Source organism: Myotis davidii, unplaced genomic scaffold, assembly GCF_000327345.1.
Source record: "Myotis davidii unplaced genomic scaffold, ASM32734v1 scaffold452, whole genome shotgun sequence".
In the NCBI taxonomy this organism is placed as follows: domain Eukaryota; kingdom Metazoa; phylum Chordata; class Mammalia; order Chiroptera; family Vespertilionidae; genus Myotis; species Myotis davidii.
In genome coordinates this window covers 1043377-1052965 of record NW_006284245.1, presented here as the reverse complement: position 1 = coordinate 1052965, position 9589 = coordinate 1043377, and the positions used below count along the sequence as shown (strand labels likewise).

The 9589-nt window shown below is 41.3% G+C and overlaps 1 protein-coding gene across 3 annotated transcripts in view; it reads right to left on the bottom strand.

The window, feature by feature from the left end:
* Window positions 1-4150: 4150 nt before the first annotated feature.
* PKIA (protein kinase (cAMP-dependent, catalytic) inhibitor alpha) overlaps window positions 4151-9589 on the bottom strand; it is a 32817-nt gene continuing 27378 nt past the window's right edge. For 2 of the 3 annotated variants that reach the window (XM_006754292.2, XM_015568711.1), the window contains exon 3: window positions 6068-9589. This exon is cut by the window's right edge and continues 3189 nt beyond it. The gene's annotated coding sequence lies outside the window, so the exon portion shown is untranslated. Of the gene's footprint in view, window positions 4163-6067 lie in introns of those variants that run through there. The other variant, XR_001515112.1, reaches the window with a different exon arrangement.

Sequence of the window (9589 nt, the reverse complement as noted above, 5' to 3'; positions counted from 1 at the left end):
TGGATGAAAGGGGGATTTTCTGGATAGTGTCTCATCTCCATTTGGAGGATCTTATAATGGGTAGGCCTGGAGCTCCTAGATTGACATGAACTAGATTAAAACCGAGAAACCTTCCTTTAGTCATCCAAACACCCTGTTCTCTCTCTCTCTCTTTTCCCTCCTTTTGGCCACTTTGGTGTTTACCAGACTCTCTCTGGCCTCAGTTTTACTAAGGGGAACATAAGAGTGAGATTCTGTATGTACTTGAGTCAGAGGACTAAAAAGAAACAGCGCTCAGAGGTGCCAAGTAAGAGACGACAGAGGAAATCAATGTCATCAAATGACTGAGCCTGTCCAATGGTCGTCCCTGTCCTTCCAGGGCCAATCCTGATGACTTCATATTCATTTTGAGAACTTATATCCCCTCCTACTATCTACTGGCATTGTGGACGTGCAAAGGTAACAGTTGTAAGAAAAAGTTAGAGACAGACTTGAATTTACTCTAAGACAGTCCTGAAGTACTTTCTCTCTCTCCTCCTCTTCCTCATTTTACTCCTCAAAATTTGGCTTTTGTACAATAGACGGAAGGAAATGCTCTAAGGATATCATTTACTAGGATGCAACTAACCCAGGTTTTACTACTTTGTGAGCTTCTCATCTTGGAGATCATCCCCATGCTGAAACCATTGTGTAGTTCAAAGTATCTGACAAGTAGAAGGAACTCATTCACATTTGTTCACAAGTGAATAGACAAAATCTCTGTGCCACTGGGAGGCACCACTAATCAAGAGTTAAGAGCCATATGACTATGCTTTCTGAGTGATCTAAGACTATAAATACACATCTCACATAACAACACAACAACCGCAATAATGTCACTAGTCAATATTTATCCCTAGTGCCAGGCACTGAGAACAGTGCTTTACATGTATTAACTAATCTCAACCTTTTAATATTCTCTTACCTACTGTTATTTAACATTCTTAAGAGATATCATTCCTCTTACAGCTAAGAAACTGAAACCCAACGTGGTTAAATAAATTTGGCAAAATCATACTTTTAGTTAGTAAGGTGTCTGGGTTCTGAGCCTCTGCTCTTAAAAATCAGTCTCTCCTAAATATGTTTTCCAAGTGTTCCCTACAATTATCAATCATTCAGAATTTCACTGACAAGACAGATGAGAAATCAAGTTGTCTCTGTGACATTTGGGGAACTTAGAACAGTTCTGACTTCTGGTGCTGGTGACAATTGGTGGCACTGAGTAGTCTCTGCCCGCTCCCATAGTTGAAACGTGACTCAGCGGAATTCTATAGTGATCAAGGTGGAATTACTCTTACCACCAGTATTTTTCATGCATTCTTCCCCTTCACTTTCTCTTAGGCCTCTCTTCCCCGCCAATATCCAGGGGTTATTTCCATGCTTCCTGCAAACTTCGGATTGATCTGAGAAGCTCAGGTATGGCTCTCCTTTCCTTTTTGTTTTCCCCCTCCTACAGAAAGTTAGGTTGTGCCAAAACCGGTTTGGCTCAGTGGATGGAGCGTCGGCCTGCGGACTGAAGGGTCCCAGGTTCAGTTCCGGTCAAGGGCATGTACCTGGGTTGCGGGCACATCCCCAGTCAAGGATGTGCAGAAGGCGGCTGATCGATGTTTCTCTCTCCTCGATGTTTCTGACTCTCTGTCTCTCTCCCTTCCTCTCTGTGAAAAATCAATAAAATATATTTTTAAAAGAAAAAAAGAAAGTTAGGTTGTGGCTGAGCAGAGTGAAGAAAGTCCTAGGCAGAGGGATTGAGGGAGAAACACGGAGTTAGGACCGTGGTGGGTGGCTTGCGAGCCACATGCAGCTCTTTGGCCCCTCAAGTGTGGCTCTTCCTAAGCCTTAGGAGTACCCTAATTAAGTTAATAACAATGTACCTACCTATATAGTTTAAGTTTAAAAAATTTGGCTCTCAAAAGAAATTTCAATCGTTGTACTGTTGATATTTGGCTCTGTTGACTAATGAGTTTGCCGACCACTGGGTTAGGGGATGGAGAATAGAAAGCAATTGAGTGGGTGTCCTTGAGGGTTAAAAGGATCATGAAGCGATCAAATGGAGGGAAGTAGTGATATGTAGGAGGGGAGGAATCAAAGGAAGTGAAGATGCTCAAGTGGGAAATGAGGAACAAGACAGCCCAGTAGGATGGAGTCAAGGAGACAGCTGTGTTAGGATATTGTTACATTGAACCGTGAAGGGAGAGCACCGATGGCCATGTTTTCCTTCTTCCAACTGCAAGTGCTGTCTTTGCAGCCAGACTTATTCAAGTATTCTTGTCTAGGCTGTAAGTACAATACAACATTGTTCCGGGAGCAGGGGAAAAACACTGTGAAGCAATCGCAATTCCACAAATGGCAGGCTAAATATTGCTTGGTATTTAATACACAGAGGAGTTCTTTATTCCTCAGGATTCATTGTAGCATGGGGCTCAAAGCTTCAGTCCACTTTTCTGTCGATCAGGTTGGCAGGAGTTAGGAAATGTTTAAATCGATGATTTTCCCCCTGTAATTCAATGAGGGGACATCTGTTGAAGACATCTATTTGAATTTTCTTAGAATATTTTAAATCACTCAAATCTGAGGAAGGTAAATGACCAACAGGAAGAAAAAATGCTATTTCTAACCAATTGAATTTAGAGGATCAGAGGATCAGAGTGGTAATGGGAAGGGCTGAAACAAATGGCTGGGAATTAAGTACCAAGGAAAAGCTGTAAGCCTGGGGTTTATATAAAAGCCTGCTCAGAAGGAAGTTGGAATCTGTGTTACTGACTGTGCAAATTTGTTACTTATTTGATCTGCGGATACTGAGGGAGGTAAAACTCAAGTGAGAAAATAGGTAGATAGTTGAGGGAAGGAGGGAGAAGACCTACTTCCTAGGATCATGCAGCCAAGAAGGGCTGAACTGAGATGGAGCCAGCTTGGGGGACCAGGGCTGAATAGAGGTCAGACCTGCATGGACCAGGGGACATGGAGGTTTGAAAGACCTGTGTTTTCTTGAGTAGAGAGCCACTGGAAGACAGATGGATTGGCATGTGTTTATTATTTCTGGGACTACAAGTTGACCCAAGAAACTCGAGAACAGAACTCTGCAGAAGAGCAATCTGCAATGGGTATTAACGTATTAGGTGTCAGTTCTGGGCTGACCTCCAGGGCCTGCTCTGTAAGAACAGATGGGGATCCACCACTTCACCTTGGCAGGGGATGGTGACTGGAAGAGAACCTGGCAGGGGCTTCAAGGTGTTGGAATATTCTGATTCTACATCTGGATGCTGATGACCCAGGTCTATTCATTTTATGAAAATCCAGAAAACTGCACAGTTACGTGCACTTTTAAATATTTATTACACTTCAATGAAGTTTAAAAAATACTGATGCCTGGACCTTGTTGTATAATAAAATGAAAATCTATAGAGATGGGGCTCAGTTCTTAAGAGTATGTTTGAAAAGTTTTCCAGGTGATGCTGACAGGCAGCCTGAGTTGAGAATCACTGACAAAGAACTGTACACCCACATGCACACGTTGTACCCCCACCCCCCAAGAGTGAGTCATTTCTCTGCTGAATACTTGAAAGGTAGCTAGTCTGATTTATTTATAAAATAAACACCAGACTTTGAAGAATTGATACTCTCAAATATGTAATGTTTATATTGATTATATATTCAATGGCAATATTTTATATATACATTGGCTTATTTCACTACTTTCTTTTTATATCAATGTGGCTACTAGAAACCATAAAGTGTCATGTTTGGCTTGTGTTGTGGTTTCATTGGACAGCTCCGGCGTGTTGAAAGAGCATGGGAATTGTCACCTGAGAAGGTGGATGTCGGTTTCAGTCCTGGCTTTGCAACTTGCACACCCCAAGGTCTTGGACAAGCATTTGAACACTCCGAGCCGTATCACTTATAAGGGGTTATGTGTGTTCATGTTTCAGAGGAATTGTGAGGAATGCAGGTAATATATTCAAGCATCCAAATGTGTTCAGAACCTGACAGTTATTGTTACCCTGAGAAAAGATCAAGGAGTCTTAGACCCCCCTTCCTGTGGAGCTGTATGAAAGATATGTATGTAGTCAGCAGGGACGTGTGGTGCCTGTAAAACCGAGGAGTGTGTCTGCACACAATAGCAAGTTTGGGTAAAGGACAGCAGCAGCTGCTTTGACAGGGAGGGTCCTGTGTGCACAAGCTGTGTGCATCTCCACTGCTGCTCACATTCCCTCGGACATTGGGGGTTTTTAGCTCCTGGAGTCTTAACCTTGAAATAAGTCCTTTTGTGGCCTTTCCTCTCAAAGCCCTTAGCCCATCTTCAAACACTTCTCTCTCACTTTCAGAATTCTTTCATTTCTATGTTAGGCTCCTTGGCAGGGACCTCATGTGTCTTAGGGTCTTTGTGCCCAGGACTTGGCCTGATGCCCATAGTCTTCACCGGGAGTGAGCTCTCGGAGCTGCCCTGCCCACTGTGGCCGGGTTATTGGGCACAGTCTTGAGTCCTCAGTGACCTTCACCAGCTCCAGAGGCTCCCAGGTCCTCCTTAGGGTCTCAGGTTTCTACACCTCCACCTGCTCCAGCGTCTCTCCTTGGACTGAGCACTCCTATAGGGTGCTCTAGCCAACATCCATTATTTGAAAAATATTATGACCCCATGTTTTTCTACCTGTGTACCTCAAGTTATGCCATTTTTTTCTATGCAGAATGTCTAACCTTTGTTTCTTCAATGAAATAAACATTTCAAGACATCATTCCAGTGTATCCTTCTCCATGATCATTCTTGTTGAGCAATATTTTTCTCCCAGAATCTGCATGCCATGTCCCATGTTCATCTGTTATAGCTCATCAGAGTCAGACCCTTATCATATATAAGGTGTCCCAAAAATGTATATACACTTTGAATAATTATTAGTTCTAATGGATTAAATCTGAAAAGAACTATACACCAATTGAGCTATCAGAAAAAAGTGTGTATACATTTTTTGGGACATCCTGTATATGTATGGACTTGCCTTACCATTACTACTAAATTAATATACTGTAATAAACCTGAGGGTGTCACATGGTCCTGTCTTTGTATGGAACCACATTCAAAAGTCTCACATATGCATATATCTCTAAGAATGTTAAAGAAGGTCTATTTCACACCCTATAAAAATATTCTTTTCTCTCCTCAATTATCTTTGACTATTTTTTTCATTGAAATCTATTGTCAAACCTCCCAAACTTTCTTTTAGAAACCTCAGCTTCATTGCTTTTCTTACTCTCTAATTTTTTGCCCTTTTATTATGTGAATACAGTTCACTTGCAAAAAAAATTGTTTTAATCTGCTTGAACCATTACTTGGTTTGTCCTTAATGAAGAACAACTCTGATACTGATTCTTCATAAAAAATCTTTTTCTCTTATCATTCTGACCTATGTCTAGATCTCTTTTCCCAGTTCTGTGTTACAAAGGCCTGGGAATCATCTGAGTAAAAAGTCATAATAGTCATATCGTCCTACTCAATGAAATGTGTACAGTGACTCACCGAAGCCCAAGTGCAAACTTGTGTTCTATTGGGAGAACCTTCATCATGAACTTGAACGTTCTTATTTCTTAGTTTCAGAGTCATAATGCACACAATGCTTCTTTAGTCCTGTTTGATTTCCAGTGTTATTTCCATTGCCACTATTTTTTGTGTTTTCCTATAGATGCAATATTCAGGACAAAGATTTTCAGGTTCTATACACATATGTTAGCATCCTTTCTTGAGTATAGAAAAATATATTTCTTATTCTCTTCATATTATTGTCCCCATGGATTCCTGCCATTTTGAAGTTCATCATATTCTATCAGAACTCCCATTTCTTTAGGCTATTAGAGTAAATTAGGGTGTATTTCTGTAAAGCATATTCTTAGTAACTCCACAGTCTTCTTGTTCACAAAAGTCTCCACAATCTTCTTGTCTGGCTAATGTGTTAATTAGGCCAGGGGACTAAGATACAATCCCCTTCTTTTAGCTGTTTTCAAGTCCAGCAAACTGAAGGAAATTCACACTACAGAATGCTAAGAAATACCTTCATCAGGCTTGCACTGACTGGCTCATTTATTTATACATTATCCTACTGGACATCTCATCAATATAAGTCATATCAAATCTCTGTGTGTATGAAACATGCAGCATACAATCTGAGAATCAAATTTAAAAATAATGACTATGGCATAAACTATAAAAGAGTGATAGAAATCAAGTTGCCTTTCCTAGGGCAATATTATACAGTCTTCACTATTTTCAACTATCAACTTTATCTCTGAATTGCATTTTCTCTTAATTTGTGTGTGATTTTTGTCTCGTAGCTATATTGTGAGTTTCAGTTGGACAGGCATTCATTTACAAATATTTATTGAGTATTAATAGACAATGAAGATACAAAGAGCTTATTCTAAGTTGGAGAAACACACATGTAAACAAATAGTTGTGATTAGCAAATATTAGGGGAGCAAGGAGTATAGAATAGCTAATTTCTTAGGGTGGGACTTGGGAGTGGGAATATAATTCAGAAAGGCTCCAAAGAAAAAAGGTAAAACATATTCTAAAAGGATCAATAAGAATTTGCCAACAAGCATGAAGAAGATCTTATGAACAGGAAGATAGCTAACACAGAGCACAAAGTTACATAAATATAAAATGTGACACTTATGTTAAAAATTTTGTCTGGCTAAATTGAAGGATTTTTTAAATAGAGGAGTGAAATCATCACTTATGCATTAGAAAGATACATCTGGTTGCAAGATAGATAGAAAGTGTGCCAGATGAGGTAGGCCCTGGCGAGCAGGCCATTGTATTATATTAGCTAAGTGATGATTTAAAAGTTTGACGTGTAGACAAAAAGAAGTGGGCTGTTTCAAGAAGTAGCTAAGGCTTAGAATTGATGGACTTGGGGGGAAAAGTGGAGGAAGAAGAGTTAAAAAAACTCAGAATGTTGAGTTGAGGTTGCTGGGAAAGCAGTGCTGCTGTTATATGAACCCTGTCGCAAATGAAGAAACACATATGGAGAATGGCATCGTTTACTGGATTTAGTGTCAGAATGTTTAATACTAAGATGATTTTGGGAAATCCATGTTGATCTATCCAGTAGGTCAGATGGTCAGAAGTGAGCTTTGGGTTGGCGATGAAGATGTGGATTGGTCATGTAAATAGGGTGACCAATGGTGTTGGAGTGGAAGAGGTCATCTGAAGAGTGGGATTGGAGAATAGAAATAAGTATGGAACCCCAGGGAAGGAACCACAGCAGTTAGTGGGGAGGTAGAAAAGGAGGACCTAGTCAAGAAGAGTGGGAAACTGCCCAAGAGAAAGGAACAAAAACAACAAACTTATCTGGGGGTGAGGGGGGAAGAATAGGCAGGCAAATGAAGCATCTCAAAAAAAGGTCCCGTGGTGAACAGAATTACATGCCACAGGGTAAGCTAGTAAACGTATATAAACGCTGTAATGTATTGGGCCATTGAGATTGCTATGCTTGTATAGATCTCATTCAGAGAACTGGAGTGGGACTGGGGCCAGGGAAGTTGGGTGTTTTTGCTTGTATGTGGCTGCTGTTGAGAGGAACTAGTGATGTATCACTGGCAGTTATCCCAGAATTCAATAGAACACAGAACTCAAAAACACCAGGAGAGAACAGGTCCATCTTTAGATGCCCGGCATCCAGGTTCAAGCCTGTACACATGGCAACTGCCCCATGAAGAGATGAGCACTGCAAGATCTGAGGCTGTAGCCACCTAACATGGGGAGAATGTGGGCAAAGGGAGGGGACACATCCACTTTTGATGGAAGATGTGAACTTGGAGGAGCAAATGGACTTTTTCTTGGGTCATGTAGATTCCTTCCTTAAGAAGACTTTGTTATTTAGCTCTATCCAGTCACGCAGCTATCAATTAAAATGATAAAGTCATTAAATTTTATTTTAGGTGAAGCCTGAGTCCTCTGTACCATCATCTCTTTTTCATTTCCACAGTGGCCAGGACGTCAATGACAATTACTGAGAGTCTGGGAGTTACCGCAGATGTCGTTCGTAATGAGAACATTTTAATTGGAAGTCAAAATGCAGAAAGATAAGAAATAAGGAGGAGAAGCATGAAGGCAGAACGCATAGGTTACTATTTTGAGAAATATAAGTGGTGACGGAAAGAGGGGAACTTGAGAACCTGAGTACATATTTGTGGAAAAGGGCAAAGTCAGTGAAGAATAAAAGATAATTAACAGAACCACTAAGGTCAGAAAGAAAATAGGATTTTAAAACCTCAGGTGAGGTTTTAAATCTTAGGCAGGATATGGGATGCGCCCACAGTTAACCAGTTGTAGTCAGATAGTTTTGTTCTTTTTGGCTTAATGATGAGAGCTGGGCAGGATCCCAAATCCCCATGTCCTGGACCAGACAGATGCAAAAATATATACAAGAGACGAGACTCTGGAGGGGGTGCAGACTCGCTGCACTGCTGCAGTTTGCCCCACGGCCCTATGTAGTGTTTTATCCTGTGCCCTCAGTAAGATGAACTGAAAGAGCTACAGTTATACCTGCCTTGTTTGGCTCAAGACTTGCCCTGGACTCGGGCTGAGTGCTGTGCGACGCTGGCTTTCTCCAGAGTCCATCCCACTTTAGTCTCCGCTCAGCCTTTACTGCCTGCGTGTGGGGAAATGATGAAGAGAGAGCAACAGCAAGATAAAAGGAGTTAAATTCTCTTGGCTCCTCTATGCCGAGACTTTACTTCTCAAATAGTAAGGCCCTGGGTGTCTGTGAGCACTGTATTTTAAAGCTTTCAGTGGAGTGAACAGGGCAGGTGCATCTGGGAAACTTGAACTTCTTCTAGATCTCTGGTTCTCAAGTGGCTGGGAGTGAGGGTGGGAGGAGAGATAGCAAAGTTGCATAGGACTGCGTTCAAGGGAAGAGAGTGTTGTGAGTGAATGAATCCGCGTGTGAGATGGTGGAGGAGTGAGTGTTGTAAAAACTTTCAGGAGATTCTGGTAAACACCCGTCTTTCTTCTGATATTAAATTACTGCCTGCAGATGAGCAAGTAAGAATCACAGGAGTGATGTTGGGGCTGAGGATGTAAGAGTTGGCTCTGGTAGATGATAAATCCAGGAAGCAGGCTCCCTTGGTGGAATGGAGTCAAAATAATTGCAGTAAAGGCCGGGAAAGGGTGAGGCTGGAATGGGGGTGTGACCACCACAGGGGGCTGAGGCTTGTGCTTCTCCTTTATCACCCTCGGCACTTTCTCAAGCACCTGGCATGCGTGCGCTCAATAAATACTCTTCGTAGGTTGTACGTTTCAGAAAAATGTATTACTTTTAATAGCAATTATGTGAGCATGCAACATTGCTAAATACAAAAGTCATACAAGCTCACAAATGACTTCAGAGGCTGCCACTTGTAATGAAAGTACAATTGAGGGCCTATGGAGACACCATAAATCATAGGTCCTTTCCTGTTTTCACTCAATGACTATACATTTTCTCCCTATTACTACAGGTGTCACAAAGCATTGCTATCCGCAGGCAGTTACATTTCTTGACCTTTTATTGCTTCTCTGAAGAGAAATAGCAGTGTCATT